The 14054-nt window shown below is 44.5% G+C and overlaps 60 non-coding genes across 60 annotated transcripts; all 60 read right to left on the bottom strand.

Annotated features, from left to right (window-relative positions):
* Positions 1-9: 9 nt before the first annotated feature.
* LOC144395918 (5S ribosomal RNA) lies at positions 10-128 on the bottom strand. Its single transcript, XR_013458063.1, has one exon. It is a non-coding gene; the product is annotated as a 5S ribosomal RNA (ribosomal RNA).
* A 117-nt stretch (positions 129-245) lies between these two features.
* On the bottom strand, positions 246-364 carry LOC144397479 (5S ribosomal RNA). Its single transcript, XR_013459625.1, has one exon. It is a non-coding gene; the product is annotated as a 5S ribosomal RNA (ribosomal RNA).
* Positions 365-480: 116 nt separating this feature from the next.
* On the bottom strand, positions 481-599 carry LOC144391304 (5S ribosomal RNA). Its single transcript, XR_013455221.1, has one exon. It is a non-coding gene; the product is annotated as a 5S ribosomal RNA (ribosomal RNA).
* Positions 600-716: 117 nt separating this feature from the next.
* Positions 717-835, bottom strand: LOC144404992 (5S ribosomal RNA). The gene has a single exon (XR_013466933.1). It is a non-coding gene; the product is annotated as a 5S ribosomal RNA (ribosomal RNA).
* Positions 836-951: 116 nt separating this feature from the next.
* On the bottom strand, positions 952-1070 carry LOC144395917 (5S ribosomal RNA). Its single transcript, XR_013458062.1, has one exon. It is a non-coding gene; the product is annotated as a 5S ribosomal RNA (ribosomal RNA).
* Positions 1071-1186: 116 nt separating this feature from the next.
* LOC144395916 (5S ribosomal RNA) lies at positions 1187-1305 on the bottom strand. The gene has a single exon (XR_013458060.1). It is a non-coding gene; the product is annotated as a 5S ribosomal RNA (ribosomal RNA).
* A 117-nt stretch (positions 1306-1422) lies between these two features.
* On the bottom strand, positions 1423-1541 carry LOC144404980 (5S ribosomal RNA). The gene has a single exon (XR_013466922.1). It is a non-coding gene; the product is annotated as a 5S ribosomal RNA (ribosomal RNA).
* Positions 1542-1657: 116 nt separating this feature from the next.
* On the bottom strand, positions 1658-1776 carry LOC144399199 (5S ribosomal RNA). Its single transcript, XR_013461344.1, has one exon. It is a non-coding gene; the product is annotated as a 5S ribosomal RNA (ribosomal RNA).
* A 117-nt stretch (positions 1777-1893) lies between these two features.
* On the bottom strand, positions 1894-2012 carry LOC144404969 (5S ribosomal RNA). Its single transcript, XR_013466911.1, has one exon. It is a non-coding gene; the product is annotated as a 5S ribosomal RNA (ribosomal RNA).
* A 116-nt stretch (positions 2013-2128) lies between these two features.
* Positions 2129-2247, bottom strand: LOC144398316 (5S ribosomal RNA). Its single transcript, XR_013460463.1, has one exon. It is a non-coding gene; the product is annotated as a 5S ribosomal RNA (ribosomal RNA).
* Positions 2248-2363: 116 nt separating this feature from the next.
* On the bottom strand, positions 2364-2482 carry LOC144401558 (5S ribosomal RNA). Its single transcript, XR_013463493.1, has one exon. It is a non-coding gene; the product is annotated as a 5S ribosomal RNA (ribosomal RNA).
* Positions 2483-2598: 116 nt separating this feature from the next.
* On the bottom strand, positions 2599-2717 carry LOC144389730 (5S ribosomal RNA). Its single transcript, XR_013453878.1, has one exon. It is a non-coding gene; the product is annotated as a 5S ribosomal RNA (ribosomal RNA).
* Positions 2718-2833: 116 nt separating this feature from the next.
* On the bottom strand, positions 2834-2952 carry LOC144395915 (5S ribosomal RNA). The gene has a single exon (XR_013458059.1). It is a non-coding gene; the product is annotated as a 5S ribosomal RNA (ribosomal RNA).
* Positions 2953-3069: 117 nt separating this feature from the next.
* Positions 3070-3188, bottom strand: LOC144404958 (5S ribosomal RNA). Its single transcript, XR_013466900.1, has one exon. It is a non-coding gene; the product is annotated as a 5S ribosomal RNA (ribosomal RNA).
* Positions 3189-3304: 116 nt separating this feature from the next.
* On the bottom strand, positions 3305-3423 carry LOC144395914 (5S ribosomal RNA). Its single transcript, XR_013458058.1, has one exon. It is a non-coding gene; the product is annotated as a 5S ribosomal RNA (ribosomal RNA).
* A 117-nt stretch (positions 3424-3540) lies between these two features.
* On the bottom strand, positions 3541-3659 carry LOC144401556 (5S ribosomal RNA). The gene has a single exon (XR_013463491.1). It is a non-coding gene; the product is annotated as a 5S ribosomal RNA (ribosomal RNA).
* Positions 3660-3775: 116 nt separating this feature from the next.
* LOC144398139 (5S ribosomal RNA) lies at positions 3776-3894 on the bottom strand. Its single transcript, XR_013460286.1, has one exon. It is a non-coding gene; the product is annotated as a 5S ribosomal RNA (ribosomal RNA).
* A 117-nt stretch (positions 3895-4011) lies between these two features.
* LOC144404947 (5S ribosomal RNA) lies at positions 4012-4130 on the bottom strand. Its single transcript, XR_013466889.1, has one exon. It is a non-coding gene; the product is annotated as a 5S ribosomal RNA (ribosomal RNA).
* A 116-nt stretch (positions 4131-4246) lies between these two features.
* On the bottom strand, positions 4247-4365 carry LOC144399198 (5S ribosomal RNA). Its single transcript, XR_013461343.1, has one exon. It is a non-coding gene; the product is annotated as a 5S ribosomal RNA (ribosomal RNA).
* Positions 4366-4482: 117 nt separating this feature from the next.
* On the bottom strand, positions 4483-4601 carry LOC144396999 (5S ribosomal RNA). Its single transcript, XR_013459145.1, has one exon. It is a non-coding gene; the product is annotated as a 5S ribosomal RNA (ribosomal RNA).
* A 116-nt stretch (positions 4602-4717) lies between these two features.
* On the bottom strand, positions 4718-4836 carry LOC144401555 (5S ribosomal RNA). The gene has a single exon (XR_013463490.1). It is a non-coding gene; the product is annotated as a 5S ribosomal RNA (ribosomal RNA).
* Positions 4837-4952: 116 nt separating this feature from the next.
* On the bottom strand, positions 4953-5071 carry LOC144389729 (5S ribosomal RNA). The gene has a single exon (XR_013453877.1). It is a non-coding gene; the product is annotated as a 5S ribosomal RNA (ribosomal RNA).
* A 116-nt stretch (positions 5072-5187) lies between these two features.
* On the bottom strand, positions 5188-5306 carry LOC144391300 (5S ribosomal RNA). Its single transcript, XR_013455218.1, has one exon. It is a non-coding gene; the product is annotated as a 5S ribosomal RNA (ribosomal RNA).
* A 117-nt stretch (positions 5307-5423) lies between these two features.
* On the bottom strand, positions 5424-5542 carry LOC144404936 (5S ribosomal RNA). The gene has a single exon (XR_013466878.1). It is a non-coding gene; the product is annotated as a 5S ribosomal RNA (ribosomal RNA).
* A 116-nt stretch (positions 5543-5658) lies between these two features.
* Positions 5659-5777, bottom strand: LOC144395913 (5S ribosomal RNA). The gene has a single exon (XR_013458057.1). It is a non-coding gene; the product is annotated as a 5S ribosomal RNA (ribosomal RNA).
* A 117-nt stretch (positions 5778-5894) lies between these two features.
* On the bottom strand, positions 5895-6013 carry LOC144404925 (5S ribosomal RNA). The gene has a single exon (XR_013466867.1). It is a non-coding gene; the product is annotated as a 5S ribosomal RNA (ribosomal RNA).
* Positions 6014-6129: 116 nt separating this feature from the next.
* Positions 6130-6248, bottom strand: LOC144391297 (5S ribosomal RNA). Its single transcript, XR_013455209.1, has one exon. It is a non-coding gene; the product is annotated as a 5S ribosomal RNA (ribosomal RNA).
* Positions 6249-6365: 117 nt separating this feature from the next.
* Positions 6366-6484, bottom strand: LOC144401554 (5S ribosomal RNA). Its single transcript, XR_013463489.1, has one exon. It is a non-coding gene; the product is annotated as a 5S ribosomal RNA (ribosomal RNA).
* Positions 6485-6601: 117 nt separating this feature from the next.
* On the bottom strand, positions 6602-6720 carry LOC144404913 (5S ribosomal RNA). Its single transcript, XR_013466855.1, has one exon. It is a non-coding gene; the product is annotated as a 5S ribosomal RNA (ribosomal RNA).
* Positions 6721-6836: 116 nt separating this feature from the next.
* On the bottom strand, positions 6837-6955 carry LOC144395912 (5S ribosomal RNA). Its single transcript, XR_013458056.1, has one exon. It is a non-coding gene; the product is annotated as a 5S ribosomal RNA (ribosomal RNA).
* A 116-nt stretch (positions 6956-7071) lies between these two features.
* On the bottom strand, positions 7072-7190 carry LOC144391292 (5S ribosomal RNA). Its single transcript, XR_013455204.1, has one exon. It is a non-coding gene; the product is annotated as a 5S ribosomal RNA (ribosomal RNA).
* A 117-nt stretch (positions 7191-7307) lies between these two features.
* Positions 7308-7426, bottom strand: LOC144404902 (5S ribosomal RNA). Its single transcript, XR_013466844.1, has one exon. It is a non-coding gene; the product is annotated as a 5S ribosomal RNA (ribosomal RNA).
* A 116-nt stretch (positions 7427-7542) lies between these two features.
* LOC144395911 (5S ribosomal RNA) lies at positions 7543-7661 on the bottom strand. Its single transcript, XR_013458055.1, has one exon. It is a non-coding gene; the product is annotated as a 5S ribosomal RNA (ribosomal RNA).
* A 117-nt stretch (positions 7662-7778) lies between these two features.
* Positions 7779-7897, bottom strand: LOC144397141 (5S ribosomal RNA). The gene has a single exon (XR_013459286.1). It is a non-coding gene; the product is annotated as a 5S ribosomal RNA (ribosomal RNA).
* A 116-nt stretch (positions 7898-8013) lies between these two features.
* Positions 8014-8132, bottom strand: LOC144399292 (5S ribosomal RNA). The gene has a single exon (XR_013461437.1). It is a non-coding gene; the product is annotated as a 5S ribosomal RNA (ribosomal RNA).
* Positions 8133-8249: 117 nt separating this feature from the next.
* On the bottom strand, positions 8250-8368 carry LOC144404891 (5S ribosomal RNA). Its single transcript, XR_013466833.1, has one exon. It is a non-coding gene; the product is annotated as a 5S ribosomal RNA (ribosomal RNA).
* Positions 8369-8484: 116 nt separating this feature from the next.
* Positions 8485-8603, bottom strand: LOC144395910 (5S ribosomal RNA). The gene has a single exon (XR_013458054.1). It is a non-coding gene; the product is annotated as a 5S ribosomal RNA (ribosomal RNA).
* Positions 8604-8720: 117 nt separating this feature from the next.
* On the bottom strand, positions 8721-8839 carry LOC144397140 (5S ribosomal RNA). The gene has a single exon (XR_013459285.1). It is a non-coding gene; the product is annotated as a 5S ribosomal RNA (ribosomal RNA).
* A 116-nt stretch (positions 8840-8955) lies between these two features.
* LOC144395908 (5S ribosomal RNA) lies at positions 8956-9074 on the bottom strand. Its single transcript, XR_013458052.1, has one exon. It is a non-coding gene; the product is annotated as a 5S ribosomal RNA (ribosomal RNA).
* A 117-nt stretch (positions 9075-9191) lies between these two features.
* On the bottom strand, positions 9192-9310 carry LOC144404880 (5S ribosomal RNA). Its single transcript, XR_013466821.1, has one exon. It is a non-coding gene; the product is annotated as a 5S ribosomal RNA (ribosomal RNA).
* A 116-nt stretch (positions 9311-9426) lies between these two features.
* LOC144395907 (5S ribosomal RNA) lies at positions 9427-9545 on the bottom strand. The gene has a single exon (XR_013458051.1). It is a non-coding gene; the product is annotated as a 5S ribosomal RNA (ribosomal RNA).
* A 117-nt stretch (positions 9546-9662) lies between these two features.
* LOC144399653 (5S ribosomal RNA) lies at positions 9663-9781 on the bottom strand. The gene has a single exon (XR_013461799.1). It is a non-coding gene; the product is annotated as a 5S ribosomal RNA (ribosomal RNA).
* A 117-nt stretch (positions 9782-9898) lies between these two features.
* On the bottom strand, positions 9899-10017 carry LOC144401553 (5S ribosomal RNA). Its single transcript, XR_013463488.1, has one exon. It is a non-coding gene; the product is annotated as a 5S ribosomal RNA (ribosomal RNA).
* Positions 10018-10133: 116 nt separating this feature from the next.
* Positions 10134-10252, bottom strand: LOC144397478 (5S ribosomal RNA). The gene has a single exon (XR_013459624.1). It is a non-coding gene; the product is annotated as a 5S ribosomal RNA (ribosomal RNA).
* Positions 10253-10368: 116 nt separating this feature from the next.
* LOC144391291 (5S ribosomal RNA) lies at positions 10369-10487 on the bottom strand. Its single transcript, XR_013455202.1, has one exon. It is a non-coding gene; the product is annotated as a 5S ribosomal RNA (ribosomal RNA).
* Positions 10488-10604: 117 nt separating this feature from the next.
* Positions 10605-10723, bottom strand: LOC144404869 (5S ribosomal RNA). Its single transcript, XR_013466810.1, has one exon. It is a non-coding gene; the product is annotated as a 5S ribosomal RNA (ribosomal RNA).
* A 116-nt stretch (positions 10724-10839) lies between these two features.
* Positions 10840-10958, bottom strand: LOC144395906 (5S ribosomal RNA). The gene has a single exon (XR_013458050.1). It is a non-coding gene; the product is annotated as a 5S ribosomal RNA (ribosomal RNA).
* Positions 10959-11074: 116 nt separating this feature from the next.
* On the bottom strand, positions 11075-11193 carry LOC144395905 (5S ribosomal RNA). Its single transcript, XR_013458049.1, has one exon. It is a non-coding gene; the product is annotated as a 5S ribosomal RNA (ribosomal RNA).
* Positions 11194-11310: 117 nt separating this feature from the next.
* LOC144404858 (5S ribosomal RNA) lies at positions 11311-11429 on the bottom strand. The gene has a single exon (XR_013466799.1). It is a non-coding gene; the product is annotated as a 5S ribosomal RNA (ribosomal RNA).
* A 116-nt stretch (positions 11430-11545) lies between these two features.
* Positions 11546-11664, bottom strand: LOC144399197 (5S ribosomal RNA). The gene has a single exon (XR_013461342.1). It is a non-coding gene; the product is annotated as a 5S ribosomal RNA (ribosomal RNA).
* A 117-nt stretch (positions 11665-11781) lies between these two features.
* LOC144401552 (5S ribosomal RNA) lies at positions 11782-11900 on the bottom strand. The gene has a single exon (XR_013463487.1). It is a non-coding gene; the product is annotated as a 5S ribosomal RNA (ribosomal RNA).
* A 116-nt stretch (positions 11901-12016) lies between these two features.
* On the bottom strand, positions 12017-12135 carry LOC144389727 (5S ribosomal RNA). Its single transcript, XR_013453876.1, has one exon. It is a non-coding gene; the product is annotated as a 5S ribosomal RNA (ribosomal RNA).
* A 116-nt stretch (positions 12136-12251) lies between these two features.
* On the bottom strand, positions 12252-12370 carry LOC144395904 (5S ribosomal RNA). Its single transcript, XR_013458048.1, has one exon. It is a non-coding gene; the product is annotated as a 5S ribosomal RNA (ribosomal RNA).
* Positions 12371-12487: 117 nt separating this feature from the next.
* On the bottom strand, positions 12488-12606 carry LOC144404847 (5S ribosomal RNA). Its single transcript, XR_013466788.1, has one exon. It is a non-coding gene; the product is annotated as a 5S ribosomal RNA (ribosomal RNA).
* A 116-nt stretch (positions 12607-12722) lies between these two features.
* LOC144395903 (5S ribosomal RNA) lies at positions 12723-12841 on the bottom strand. The gene has a single exon (XR_013458047.1). It is a non-coding gene; the product is annotated as a 5S ribosomal RNA (ribosomal RNA).
* Positions 12842-12958: 117 nt separating this feature from the next.
* LOC144401551 (5S ribosomal RNA) lies at positions 12959-13077 on the bottom strand. Its single transcript, XR_013463486.1, has one exon. It is a non-coding gene; the product is annotated as a 5S ribosomal RNA (ribosomal RNA).
* Positions 13078-13193: 116 nt separating this feature from the next.
* Positions 13194-13312, bottom strand: LOC144389726 (5S ribosomal RNA). Its single transcript, XR_013453874.1, has one exon. It is a non-coding gene; the product is annotated as a 5S ribosomal RNA (ribosomal RNA).
* A 116-nt stretch (positions 13313-13428) lies between these two features.
* Positions 13429-13547, bottom strand: LOC144395902 (5S ribosomal RNA). The gene has a single exon (XR_013458046.1). It is a non-coding gene; the product is annotated as a 5S ribosomal RNA (ribosomal RNA).
* A 117-nt stretch (positions 13548-13664) lies between these two features.
* LOC144404835 (5S ribosomal RNA) lies at positions 13665-13783 on the bottom strand. The gene has a single exon (XR_013466777.1). It is a non-coding gene; the product is annotated as a 5S ribosomal RNA (ribosomal RNA).
* Positions 13784-13899: 116 nt separating this feature from the next.
* Positions 13900-14018, bottom strand: LOC144395901 (5S ribosomal RNA). The gene has a single exon (XR_013458045.1). It is a non-coding gene; the product is annotated as a 5S ribosomal RNA (ribosomal RNA).
* Between the last annotated feature and the right edge of the window lie 36 nt (positions 14019-14054).

Raw genomic sequence — 14054 nt, 5'->3', positions numbered from 1 at the left:
AAATGAAAAAGCTTACAGCACCTGGGATTCCCAGGCGGTCTTCCATCCAAGTACTAACCAGGCCCTACTCTGCTTAGCTTCTGAGATCAGACGAGATCAGGCGGAGCCAGAGAGGTATGGCCGTAAGCAACTGTATGTCCTCTACCTAATCTTTTAAAATGTGTCAAAGGTTTTGGAGTTTTGATAATGAAAAAGGAGTCACTTTCTAAGGCCTTCTCTGTGTCTTTTACAGATAGAAATGAAAAAGCTTACGGCACCTGGGATTCCTAGGCGGTCTTCCATCCAAGTACTAACCAGGCCCTACTCTGCTTAGCTTCTGAGATCTGACGAGATCAGGCGGAGCCAGAGAGGTATGGCCGTAAGCAACTGTATGTCCTCTACCTAATCTTTTAAAATGTGTCAAAGGTTTTGTAGTTTTGACAATTAAATGGAGTCACTTTCTAAGGCCTTCTCTGTGTCTTTTACAGATCGAAATGAAAAAGCTTACAGCACCTGGGATTCCCAGGCGGTCTTCCATCCAAGTACTAACCAGGCCCTACTCTGCTTAGCTTCTGAGATCAGACGAGATCAGGCGAAGCCAGAGAGGTATGGCCGTAAGCAACTGTATGTCCTCTTCCTAATATTTTAAAATGTGTCAAAGGTTTTGGAGTTTAGATAATGAAAAAGGAGTCACTTTCTAATGCCTTCTCGATTTCTTCCAGAGAGAGAAATGAAAAAGCTTACGGCACCTGGGATTCCCAGGCGGTCTTCCATCCAAGTACTAACCAGGCCCTACTCTGCTTAGCTTCTGAGATCTGACGAGATCAGGCGGAGCCAGAGAGGTATGGCCGTAAGCAACTGTATGTCCTCTTCCTAATCTTTTAAAATGTGTCAAAGGTTTTGTAGTTTTGACAATGAAATGGAGTCACTTTCTAAGGCCTTCTCTGTGTCTTTTACAGATCGAAATGAAAAAGCTTACAGCACCTGGGATTCCCAGGCGGTCTTCCATCCAAGTACTAACCAGGCCCTACTCTGCTTAGCTTCTGAGATCAGACGAGATCAGGCGGAGCCAGAGAGGTATGGCCGTAAGCAACTGTATGTCCTCTTCCTAATCTTTTAAAATGTGTCAAAGGTTTTGTAGTTTTGACAATGAAATGGAGTCACTTTCTAAGGCCTTCTCTGTGTCTTTTACAGATCGAAATGAAAAAGCTTACAGCACCTGGGATTCCCAGGCGGTCTTCCATCCAAGTACTAACCAGGCCCTACTCTGCTTAGCTTCTGAGATCAGACGAGATCAGGCGGAGCCAGAGAGGTATGGCCGTAAGCAACTGTATGTCCTCTTCCTAATCTTTTAAAATGTGTCAAAGGTTTTGGAGTTTTGATAATGAAAAAGGAGTCACTTTCTAATGCCTTCTCGATTTCTTCCAGAGAGAGAAATGAAAAAGCTTACGGCACCTGGGATTCCCAGGCGGTCTTCCATCCAAGTACTAACCAGGCCCTACTCTGCTTAGCTTCTGAGATCTGACGAGATCAGGCGGAGCCAGAGAGGTATGGCCGTAAGCAACTGTATGTCCTCTTCCTAATCTTTTAAAATGTGTCAAAGGTTTTGTAGTTTTGACAATGAAATGGAGTCACTTTCTAAGGCCTTCTCTGTGTCTTTTACAGATCGAAATGAAAAAGCTTACAGCACCTGGGATTCCCAGGCGGTCTTCCATCCAAGTACTAACCAGGCCCTACTCTGCTTAGCTTCTGAGATCAGACGAGATCAGGCCGAGCCAGAGAGGTATGGCCGTAAGCAACTGTATGTCCTCTTCCTAATCTTTTAAAATGTGTCAAAGGTTTTGGAGTTTTGATAATGAAAAAGGAGTCACTTTCTAATGCCTTCTCGATTTCTTCCAGAGAGAGAAATGAAAAAGCTTACGGCACCTGGGATTCCCAGGCGGTCTTCCATCCAAGTACTAACCAGGCCCTACTCTGCTTAGCTTCTGAGATCTGACGAGATCAGGCGGAGCCAGAGAGGTATGGCCGTAAGCAACTGTATGTCCTCTTCCTAATCTTTTAAAATGTGTCAAAGGTTTTGTAGTTTTGACAATGAAATGGAGTCACTTTCTAAGGCCTTCTCTGTGTCTTTTACAGATCGAAATGAAAAAGCTTACAGCACCTGGGATTCCCAGGCGGCCTTCCATCCAAGTACTAACCAGGCCCTACTCTGCTTAGCTTCTGAGATCAGACGAGATCAGGCGGAGCCAGAGAGGTATGGCCGTAAGCAACTGTATGTCCTCTACCTAATCTTTTAAAATGTGTCAAAGGTTTTGTAGTTTTGACAATGAAATGGAGTCACTTTCTAAGGCCTTCTCTGTGTCTTTTACAGATAGAAATGAAAAAGCTTACGGCACCTGGGATTCCCAGGCGGTCTTCCATCCAAGTACTAACCAGGCCCTACTCTGCTTAGCTTCTGAGATCAGACGAGATCAGGCGGAGCCAGAGAGGTATGGCCGTAAGCAACTGTATGTCCTCTACCTAATCTTTTAAAATGTGTCAAAGGTTTTGTAGTTTTGACAATTAAATGGAGTCACTTTCTAAGGCCTTCTCTGTGTCTTTTACAGATCGAAATGAAAAAGCTTACAGCACCTGGGATTCCCAGGCGGTCTTCCATCCAAGTACTAACCAGGCCCTACTCTGCTTAGCTTCTGAGATCTGACGAGATCAGGCGGAGCCAGAGAGGTATGGCCGTAAGCAACTGTATGTCCTCTACCTAATCTTTTAAAATGTGTCAAAGGTTTTGGAGTTTTGACAATGAAATGGAGTCACTTTCTAAGTTCTTCTTTGTGTCTTTTACAGATCGAAATAAAAAAGCTTACAGCACCTGGGATTCCCAGGCGGTCTTCCATCCAAGTACTAACCAGGCCCTACTCTGCTTAGCTTCTGAGATCAGACGAGATCAGGCGGAGCCAGAGAGGTATGGCCGTAAGCAACTGTATGTCCTCTTCCTAATCTTTTAAAATGTGTCAAAGGTTTTGGAGTTTTGATAATGAAAAAGGAGTCACTTTCTAATGCCTTCTCGATTTCTTCCAGAGAGAGAAATGAAAAAGCTTACGGCACCTGGGATTCCCAGGCGGTCTTCCATCCAAGTACTAACCAGGCCCTACTCTGCTTAGCTTCTGAGATCTGACGAGATCAGGCGGAGCCAGAGAGGTATGGCCGTAAGCAACTGTATGTCCTCTACCTAATCTTTTAAAATGTGTCAAAGGTTTTGGAGTTTTGACAATGAAATGGAGTCACTTTCTAAGTTCTTCTCTGTGTCTTTTACAGATCGAAATAAAAAAGCTTACAGCACCTGGGATTCCCAGGCGGTCTTCCATCCAAGTACTAACCAGGCCCTACTCTGCTTAGCTTCTGAGATCAGACGAGATCAGGCGGAGCCAGAGAGGTATGGCCGTAAGCAACTGTATGTCCTCTTCCTAATCTTTTAAAATGTGTCAAAGGTTTTGGAGTTTTGATAATGAAAAAGGAGTCACTTTCTAATGCCTTCTCGATTTCTTCCAGAGAGAGAAATGAAAAAGCTTACGGCACCTGGGATTCCCAGGCGGTCTTCCATCCAAGTACTAACCAGGCCCTACTCTGCTTAGCTTCTGAGATCAGACGAGATCAGGCGGAGCCAGAGAGGTATGGCCGTAAGCAACTGTATGTCCTCTACCTAATCTTTTAAAATGTGTCAAAGGTTTTGTAGTTTTGACAATTAAATGGAGTCACTTTCTAAGGCCTTCTCTGTGTCTTTTACAGATCGAAATGAAAAAGCTTACAGCACCTGGGATTCCCAGGCGGTCTTCCATCCAAGTACTAACCAGGTCCTACTCTGCTTAGCTTCTGAGATCAGACGAGATCAGGCGAAGCCAGAGAGGTATGGCCGTAAGCAACTGTATGTCCTCTTCCTAATATTTTAAAATGTGTCAAAGGTTTTGGAGTTTAGATAATGAAAAAGGAGTCACTTTCTAATGCCTTCTCGATTTCTTCCAGAGAGAGAAATGAAAAAGCTTACGGCACCTGGGATTCCCAGGCGGTCTTCCATCCAAGTACTAACCAGGCCCTACTCTGCTTAGCTTCTGAGATCTGACGAGATCAGGCGGAGCCAGAGAGGTATGGCCGTAAGCAACTGTATGTCCTCTTCCTAATCTTTTAAAATGTGTCAAAGGTTTTGTAGTTTTGACAATGAAATGGAGTCACTTTCTAAGGCCTTCTCTGTGTCTTTTACAGATCGAAATGAAAAAGCTTACAGCACCTGGGATTCCCAGGCGGTCTTCCATCCAAGTACTAACCAGGCCCTACTCTGCTTAGCTTCTGAGATCAGACGAGATCAGGCCGAGCCAGAGAGGTATGGCCGTAAGCAACTGTATGTCCTCTTCCTAATCTTTTAAAATGTGTCAAAGGTTTTGGAGTTTTGATAATGAAAAAGGAGTCACTTTCTAATGCCTTCTCGATTTCTTCCAGAGAGAGAAATGAAAAAGCTTACGGCACCTGGGATTCCCAGGCGGTCTTCCATCCAAGTACTAACCAGGCCCTACTCTGCTTAGCTTCTGAGATCTGACGAGATCAGGCGGAGCCAGAGAGGTATGGCCATAAGCAACTGTATGTCCTCTTCCTAATCTTTTAAAATGTGTCAAAGGTTTTGTAGTTTTGACAATGAAATGGAGTCACTTTCTAAGGCCTTCTCTGTGTCTTTTACAGATAGAAATGAAAAAGCTTACGGCACCTGGGATTCCCAGGCGGTCTTCCATCCAAGTACTAACCAGGCCCTACTCTGCTTAGCTTCTGAGATCAGACGAGATCAGGCGGAGCCAGAGAGGTATGGCCGTAAGCAACTGTATGTCCTCTACCTAATCTTTTAAAATGTGTCAAAGGTTTTGTAGTTTTGACAATTAAATGGAGTCACTTTCTAAGGCCTTCTCTGTGTCTTTTACAGATCGAAATGAAAAAGCTTACAGCACCTGGGATTCCCAGGCGGTCTTCCATCCAAGTACTAACCAGGCCCTACTCTGCTTAGCTTCTGAGATCTGACGAGATCAGGCGGAGCCAGAGAGGTATGGCCGTAAGCAACTGTATGTCCTCTACCTAATCTTTTAAAATGTGTCAAAGGTTTTGTAGTTTTGACAATTAAATGGAGTCACTTTCTAAGGCCTTCTCTGTGTCTTTTACAGATCGAAATGAAAAAGCTTACAGCACCTGGGATTCCCAGGCGGTCTTCCATCCAAGTACTAACCAGGCCCTACTCTGCTTAGCTTCTGAGATCAGACGAGATCAGGCGAAGCCAGAGAGGTATGGCCGTAAGCAACTGTATGTCCTCTTCCTAATATTTTAAAATGTGTCAAAGGTTTTGGAGTTTAGATAATGAAAAAGGAGTCACTTTCTAATGCCTTCTCGATTTCTTCCAGAGAGAGAAATGAAAAAGCTTACGGCACCTGGGATTCCCAGGCGGTCTTCCATCCAAGTACTAACCAGGCCCTACTCTGCTTAGCTTCTGAGATCTGACGAGATCAGGCGGAGCCAGAGAGGTATGGCCGTAAGCAACTGTATGTCCTCTACCTAATCTTTTAAAATGTGTCAAAGGTTTTGGAGTTTTGACAATGAAATGGAGTCACTTTCTAAGTTCTTCTTTGTGTCTTTTACAGATCGAAATAAAAAAGCTTACAGCACCTGGGATTCCCAGGCGGTCTTCCATCCAAGTACTAACCAGGCCCTACTCTGCTTAGCTTCTGAGATCAGACGAGATCAGGCGGAGCCAGAGAGGTATGGCCGTAAGCAACTGTATGTCCTCTTCCTAATCTTTTAAAATGTGTCAAAGGTTTTGGAGTTTTGATAATGAAAAAGGAGTCACTTTCTAATGCCTTCTCGATTTCTTCCAGAGAGAGAAATGAAAAAGCTTACGGCACCTGGGATTCCCAGGCGGTCTTCCATCCAAGTACTAACCAGGCCCTACTCTGCTTAGCTTCTGAGATCTGACGAGATCAGGCGGAGCCAGAGAGGTATGGCCGTAAGCAACTGTATGTCCTCTACCTAATCTTTTAAAATGTGTCAAAGGTTTTGTAGTTTTGACAATTAAATGGAGTCACTTTCTAAGGCCTTCTCTGTGTCTTTTACAGATCGAAATGAAAAAGCTTACAGCACCTGGGATTCCCAGGCGGTCTTCCATCCAAGTACTAACCAGGCCCTACTCTGCTTAGCTTCTGAGATCAGACGAGATCAGGCGAAGCCAGAGAGGTATGGCCGTAAGCAACTGTATGTCCTCTTCCTAATATTTTAAAATGTGTCAAAGGTTTTGGAGTTTAGATAATGAAAAAGGAGTCACTTTCTAATGCCTTCTCGATTTCTTCCAGAGAGAGAAATGAAAAAGCTTACGGCACCTGGGATTCCCAGGCGGTCTTCCATCCAAGTACTAACCAGGCCCTACTCTGCTTAGCTTCTGAGATCAGACGAGATCAGGCGGAGCCAGAGAGGTATGGCCGTAAGCAACTGTATGTCCTCTTCCTAATCTTTTAAAATGTGTCAAAGGTTTTGGAGTTTTGATAATGAAAAAGGAGTCACTTTCTAATGCCTTCTCGATTTCTTCCAGAGAGAGAAATGAAAAAGCTTACGGCACCTGGGATTCCCAGGCGGTCTTCCATCCAAGTACTAACCAGGCCCTACTCTGCTTAGCTTCTGAGATCTGACGAGATCAGGCGGAGCCAGAGAGGTATGGCCGTAAGCAACTGTATGTCCTCTTCCTAATCTTTTAAAATGTGTCAAAGGTTTTGTAGTTTTGACAATGAAATGGAGTCACTTTCTAAGGCCTTCTCTGTGTCTTTTACAGATCGAAATGAAAAAGCTTACAGCACCTGGGATTCCCAGGCGGTCTTCCATCCAAGTACTAACCAGGCCCTACTCTGCTTAGCTTCTGAGATCAGACGAGATCAGGCGGAGCCAGAGAGGTATGGCCGTAAGCAACTGTATGTCCTCTTCCTAATCTTTTAAAATGTGTCAAAGGTTTTGTAGTTTTGACAATGAAATGGAGTCACTTTCTAAGGCCTTCTCTGTGTCTTTTACAGATCGAAATAAAAAAGCTTACAGCACCTGGGATTCCCAGGCGGTCTTCCATCCAAGTACTAACCAGGCCCTACTCTGCTTAGCTTCTGAGATCAGACGAGATCAGGCGAAGCCAGAGAGGTATGGCCGTAAGCAACTGTATGTCCTCTTCCTAATATTTTAAAATGTGTCAAAGGTTTTGGAGTTTAGATAATGAAAAAGGAGTCACTTTCTAATGCCTTCTCGATTTCTTCCAGAGAGAGAAATGAAAAAGCTTACGGCACCTGGGATTCCCAGGCGGTCTTCCATCCAAGTACTAACCAGGCCCTACTCTGCTTAGCTTCTGAGATCTGACGAGATCAGGCGGAGCCAGAGAGGTATGGCCGTAAGCAACTGTATGTCCTCTTCCTAATCTTTTAAAATGTGTCAAAGGTTTTGTAGTTTTGACAATGAAATGGAGTCACTTTCTAAGGCCTTCTCTGTGTCTTTTACAGATCGAAATGAAAAAGCTTACAGCACCTGGGATTCCCAGGCGGTCTTCCATCCAAGTACTAACCAGGCCCTACTCTGCTTAGCTTCTGAGATCAGACGAGATCAGGCGGAGCCAGAGAGGTATGGCCGTAAGCAACTGTATGTCCTCTTCCTAATCTTTTAAAATGTGTCAAAGGTTTTGGAGTTTTGATAATGAAAAAGGAGTCACTTTCTAATGCCTTCTCGATTTCTTCCAGAGAGAGAAATGAAAAAGCTTACGGCACCTGGGATTCCCAGGCGGTCTTCCATCCAAGTACTAACCAGGCCCTACTCTGCTTAGCTTCTGAGATCAGACGAGATCAGGCGGAGCAAGAGAGGTATGGCCGTAAGCAACTGTATGTCCTCTTCCTAATCTTTTAAAATGTGTCAAAGGTTTTGTAGTTTTGACAATGAAATGGAGTCACTTTCTAAGGCCTTCTCTGTGTCTTTTACAGATCGAAATGAAAAAGCTTAAAGCACCTGGGATTCCCAGGCGGTCTTCCATCCAAGTACTAACCAGGCCCTACTCTGCTTAGCTTCTGAGATCAGACGAGATCAGGCGGAGCCAGAGAGGTATGGCCGTAAGCAACAGTATGTCCTCTTCCTAATCTTTTAAAATGTGTCAAAGGTTTTGGAGTTTTGATAATGAAAAAGGAGTCACTTTCTAATGCCTTCTCGATTTCTTCCAGAGAGAGAAATGAAAAAGCTTACGGCACCTGGGATTCCCAGGCGGTCTTCCATCCAAGTACTAACCAGGCCCTACTCTGCTTAGCTTCTGAGATCTGACGAGATCAGGCGGAGCCAGAGAGGTATGGCCGTAAGCAACCGTATGTCCTCTTCCTAATCTTTTAAAATGTGTCAAAGGTTTTGTAGTTTTGACAATGAAATGGAGTCACTTTCTAAGGCCTTCTCTGTGTCTTTTACAGATCGAAATGAAAAAGCTTACAGCACCTGGGATTCCCAGGCGGTCTTCCATCCAAGTACTAACCAGGCCCTACTCTGCTTAGCTTCTGAGATCAGACGAGATCAGGCGGAGCCAGAGAGGTATGGCCGTAAGCAACTGTATGTCCTCTTCCTAATCTTTTAAAATGTGTCAAAGGTTTTGGAGTTTTGATAATGAAAAAGGAGTCACTTTCTAATGCCTTCTCGATTTCTTCCAGAGAGAGAAATGAAAAAGCTTACGGCACCTGGGATTCCCAGGCGGTCTTCCATCCAAGTACTAACCAGGCCCTACTCTGCTTAGCTTCTGAGATCAGACGAGATCAGGCGGAGCAAGAGAGGTATGGCCGTAAGCAACTGTATGTCCTCTTCCTAATCTTTTAAAATGTGTCAAAGGTTTTGTAGTTTTGACAATGAAATGGAGTCACTTTCTAAGGCCTTCTCTGTGTCTTTTACAGATCGAAATGAAAAAGCTTACAGCACCTGGGATTCCCAGGCGGTCTTCCATCCAAGTACTAACCAGGCCCTACTCTGCTTAGCTTCTGAGATCAGACGAGATCAGGCGGAGCCAGAGAGGTATGGCCGTAAGCAACTGTATGTCCTCTTCCTAATCTTTTAAAATGTGTCAAAGGTTTTGGAGTTTTGATAATGAAAAAGGAGTCACTTTCTAATGCCTTCTCGATTTCTTCCAGAGAGAGAAATGAAAAAGCTTACGGCACCTGGGATTCCCAGGCGGTCTTCCATCCAAGTACTAACCAGGCCCTACTCTGCTTAGCTTCTGAGATCTGACGAGATCAGGCGGAGCCAGAGAGGTATGGCCGTAAGCAACTGTATGTCCTCTTCCTAATCTTTTAAAATGTGTCAAAGGTTTTGTAGTTTTGACAATGAAATGGAGTCACTTTCTAAGGCCTTCTCTGTGTCTTTTACAGATCGAAATGAAAAAGCTTACAGCACCTGGGATTCCCAGGCGGTCTTCCATCCAAGTACTAACCAGGCCCTACTCTGCTTAGCTTCTGAGATCAGACGAGATCAGGCGGAGCCAGAGAGGTATGGCCGTAAGCAACTGTATGTCCTCTACCTAATCTTTTAAAATGTGTCAAAGGTTTTGGAGTTTTGATAATGAAAAAGGAGTCACTTTCTAAGGCCTTCTCTGTGTCTTTTACAGATCGAAATGAAAAAGCTTACAGCACCTGGGATTCGCAGGCGGTCTTCCATCCAAGTACTAACCAGGCCCTACTCTGCTTAGCTTCTGAGATCAGACGAGATCAGGCCGAGCCAGAGAGGTATGGCCGTAAGCAACTGTATGTCCTCTTCCTAATCTTTTAAAATGTGTCAAAGGTTTTGGAGTTTTGATAATGAAAAAGGAGTCACTTTCTAATGCCTTCTCGATTTCTTCCAGAGAGAGAAATGAAAAAGCTTACGGCACCTGGGATTCCCAGGCGGTCTTCCATCCAAGTACTAACCAGGCCCTACTCTGCTTAGCTTCTGAGATCAGACGAGATCAGGCGGAGCCAGAGAGGTATGGCCGTAAGCAACTGTATGTCCTCTACCTAATCTTTTAAAATGTGTCAAAGGTTTTGTAGTTTTGACAATGAAATGGAGTCACTTTCTAAGGCCTTCTCTGTGTCTTTTACAGATAGAAATGAAAAAGCTTACGGCACCTGGGATTCCTAGGCGGTCTTCCATCCAAGTACTAACCAGGCCCTACTCTGCTTAGCTTCTGAGATCTGACGAGATCAGGCGGAGCCAGAGAGGTATGGCCGTAAGCAACTGTATGTCCTCTACCTAATCTTTTAAAATGTGTCAAAGGTTTTGTAGTTTTGACAATTAAATGGAGTCACTTTCTAAGGCCTTCTCTGTGTCTTTTACAGATCGAAATGAAAAAGCTTACAGCACCTGGGATTCCCAGGCGGTCTTCCATCCAAGTACTAACCAGGCCCTACTCTGCTTAGCTTCTGAGATCAGACGAGATCAGGCGAAGCCAGAGAGGTATGGCCGTAAGCAACTGTATGTCCTCTTCCTAATATTTTAAAATGTGTCAAAGGTTTTGGAGTTTAGATAATGAAAAAGGAGTCACTTTCTAATGCCTTCTCGATTTCTTCCAGAGAGAGAAATGAAAAAGCTTACGGCACCTGGGATTCCCAGGCGGTCTTCCATCCAAGTACTAACCAGGCCCTACTCTGCTTAGCTTCTGAGATCTGACGAGATCAGGCGGAGCCAGAGAGGTATGGCCGTAAGCAACTGTATGTCCTCTTCCTAATCTTTTAAAATGTGTCAAAGGTTTTGTAGTTTTGACAATGAAATGGAGTCACTTTCTAAGGCCTTCTCTGTGTCTTTTACAGATCGAAATGAAAAAGCTTACAGCACCTGGGATTCCCAGGCGGTCTTCCATCCAAGTACTAACCAGGCCCTACTCTGCTTAGCTTCTGAGATCAGACGAGATCAGGCGGAGCCAGAGAGGTATGGCCGTAAGCAACTGTATGTCCTCTTCCTAATCTTTTAAAATGTGTCAAAGGTTTTGTAGTTTTGACAATGAAATGGAGTCACTTTCTAAGGCCTTCTCTGTGTCTTTTACAGATCGAAATGAAAAAGCTTACAGCACCTGGGATTCCCAGGCGGTCTTCCATCCAAGTACTAACCAGGCCCTACTCTGCTTAGCTTCTGAGATCAGACGAGATCAGGCGGAGCCAGAGAGGTATGGCCGTAAGCAACTGTATGTCCTCTTCCTAATCTTTTAAAATGTGTCAAAGGTTTTGGAGTTTTGATAATGAAAAAGGAGTCACTTTCTAATGCCTTCTCGATTTCTTCCAGAGAGAGAAATGAAAAAGCTTACGGCACCTGGGATTCCCAGGCGGTCTTCCATCCAAGTACTAACCAGGCCCTACTCTGCTTAGCTTCTGAGATCTGACGAGATCAGGCGGAGCCAGAGAGGTATGGCCGTAAGCAACTGTATGTCCTCTTCCTAATCTTTTAAAATGTGTCAAAGGTTTTGTAGTTTTGACAATGAAATGGAGTCACTTTCTAAGGCCTTCTCTGTGTCTTTTACAGATCGAAATGAAAAAGCTTACAGCACCTGGGATTCCCAGGCGGTCTTCCATCCAAGTACTAACCAGGCCCTACTCTGCTTAGCTTCTGAGATCAGACGAGATCAGGCCGAGCCAGAGAGGTATGGCCGTAAGCAACTGTATGTCCTCTTCCTAATCTTTTAAAATGTGTCAAAGGTTTTGGAGTTTTGATAATGAAAAAGGAGTCACTTTCTAATGCCTTCTCGATTTCTTCCAGAGAGAGAAATGAAAAAGCTTACGGCACCTGGGATTCCCAGGCGGTCTTCCATCCAAGTACTAACCAGGCCCTACTCTGCTTAGCTTCTGAGATCAGACGAGATCAGGCGGAGCCAGAGAGGTATGGCCGTAAGCAACTGTATGTCCTCTACCTAATCTTTTAAAATGTGTCAAAGGTTTTGTAGTTTTGACAATTAAATGGAGTCACTTTCTAAGGCCTTCTCTGTGTCTTTTACAGATCGAAATGAAAAAGCTTACAGCACCTGGGATTCCCAGGCGGTCTTCCATCCAAGTACTAACCAGGCCCTACTCTGCTTAGCTTCTGAGATCTGACGAGATCAGGCGGAGCCAGAGAGGTATGGCCGTAAGCAACTGTATGTCCTCTACCTAATCTTTTAAAATGTGTCAAAGGTTTTGGAGTTTTGACAATGAAATGGAGTCACTTTCTAAGTTCTTCTTTGTGTCTTTTACAGATCGAAATAAAAAAGCTTACAGCACCTGGGATTCCCAGGCGGTCTTCCATCCAAGTACTAACCAGGCCCTACTCTGCTTAGCTTCTGAGATCAGACGAGATCAGGCGGAGCCAGAGAGGTATGGCCGTAAGCAACTGTATGTCCTCTTCCTAATCTTTTAAAATGTGTCAAAGGTTTTGGAGTTTTGATAATGAAAAAGGAGTCACTTTCTAATGCCTTCTCGATTTCTTCCAGAGAGAGAAATGAAAAAGCTTACGGCACCTGGGATTCCCAGGCGGTCTTCCATCCAAGTACTAACCAGGCCCTACTCTGCTTAGCTTCTGAGATCTGACGAGATCAGGCGGAGCCAGAGAGGTATGGCCGTAAGCAACTGTATGTCCTCTACCTAATCTTTTAAAATGTGTCAAAGGTTTTGGAGTTTTGACAATGAAATGGAGTCACTTTCTAAGTTCTTCTCTGTGTCTTTTACAGATCGAAATAAAAAAGCTTACAGCACCTGGGATTCCCAGGCGGTCTTCCATCCAAGTACTAACCAGGCCCTACTCTGCTTAGCTTCTGAGATCAGACGAGATCAGGCGGAGCCAGAGAGGTATGGCCGTAAGCAACTGTATGTCCTCTTCCTAATCTTTTAAAATGTGTCAAAGGTTTTGGAGTTTTGATAATGAAAAAGGAGTCACTTTCTAATGCCTTCTCGATTTCTTCCAGAGAGAGAAATGAAAAAGCTTACGGCACCTGGGATTCCCAGGCGGTCTTCCATCCAAGTACTAACCAGGCCCTACTCTGCTTAGCTTCTGAGATCAGACGAGATCAGGCGGAGCCAGAGAGGTATGGCCGTAAGCAACTGTATGTCCTCTACCTAATCTTTTAAAATGTGTCAAAGGTTTTGTAGTTTTGACAATTAAATGGAGTCACTTTCTAAGGCCTTCTCTGTGTCTTTTACAGATCGAAATGAAAAAGCTTACAGCACCTGGGATTCCCAGGCGGTCTTCCATCCAAGTACTAACCAGGCCCTACTCTGCTTAGCTTCTGAGATCTGACGAGATCAGGCGGAGCCAGAGAGGTATGGCCGTAAGCAACTGTATGTCCTCTACCTAATCTTTTAAAATGTGTCAAAGGTTTTGGAGTTTTGACAATGAAATGGAGTCACTTTCTAAGTTCTTCTTTGTGTCTTTTACAGATCGAAATAAAAAAGCTTACAGCACCTGGGATTCCCAGGCGGTCTTCCATCCAAGTACTAACCAGGCCCTACTCTGCTTAGCTTCTGAGATCAGACGAGATCAGGCGGAGCCAGAGAGGTATGGCCGTAAGCAACTGTATGTCCTCTTCCTAATCTTTTAAAATGTGTCAAAGGTTTTGGAGTTTTGATAATGAAAAAGGAGTCACTTTCTAATGCCTTCTCGATTTCTTCCAGAGAGAGAAATGAAAAAGCTTACGGCACCTGGGATTCCCAGGCGGTCTTCCATCCAAGTACTAACCAGGCCCTACTCTGCTTAGCTTCTGAGATCTGACGAGATCAGGCGGAGCCAGAGAGGTATGGCCGTAAGCAACTGTATGTCCTCTACCTAATCTTTTAAAATGTGTCAAAGGTTTTGGAGTTTTGACAATGAAATGGAGTCACTTTCTAAGTTCTTCTCTGTGTCTTTTACAGATCGAAATAAAAAAGCTTACAGCACCTGGGATTCCCAGGCGGTCTTCCATCCAAGTACTAACCAGGCCCTACTCTGCTTAGCTTCTGAGATCAGACGAGATCAGGCGGAGCCAGAGAGGTATGGCCGTAAGCAACTGTATGTCCTCTACCTAATCTTTTAAAATGTGT

This window comes from Gasterosteus aculeatus, chromosome 2 (assembly GCF_964276395.1).
Source record: "Gasterosteus aculeatus chromosome 2, fGasAcu3.hap1.1, whole genome shotgun sequence".
NCBI classification, from domain to species: Eukaryota; Metazoa; Chordata; class Actinopteri; order Perciformes; family Gasterosteidae; genus Gasterosteus; species Gasterosteus aculeatus.
Note: the sequence above shows the minus strand (reverse complement) of the source record. Positions and strands in the feature narration are given on the sequence as shown.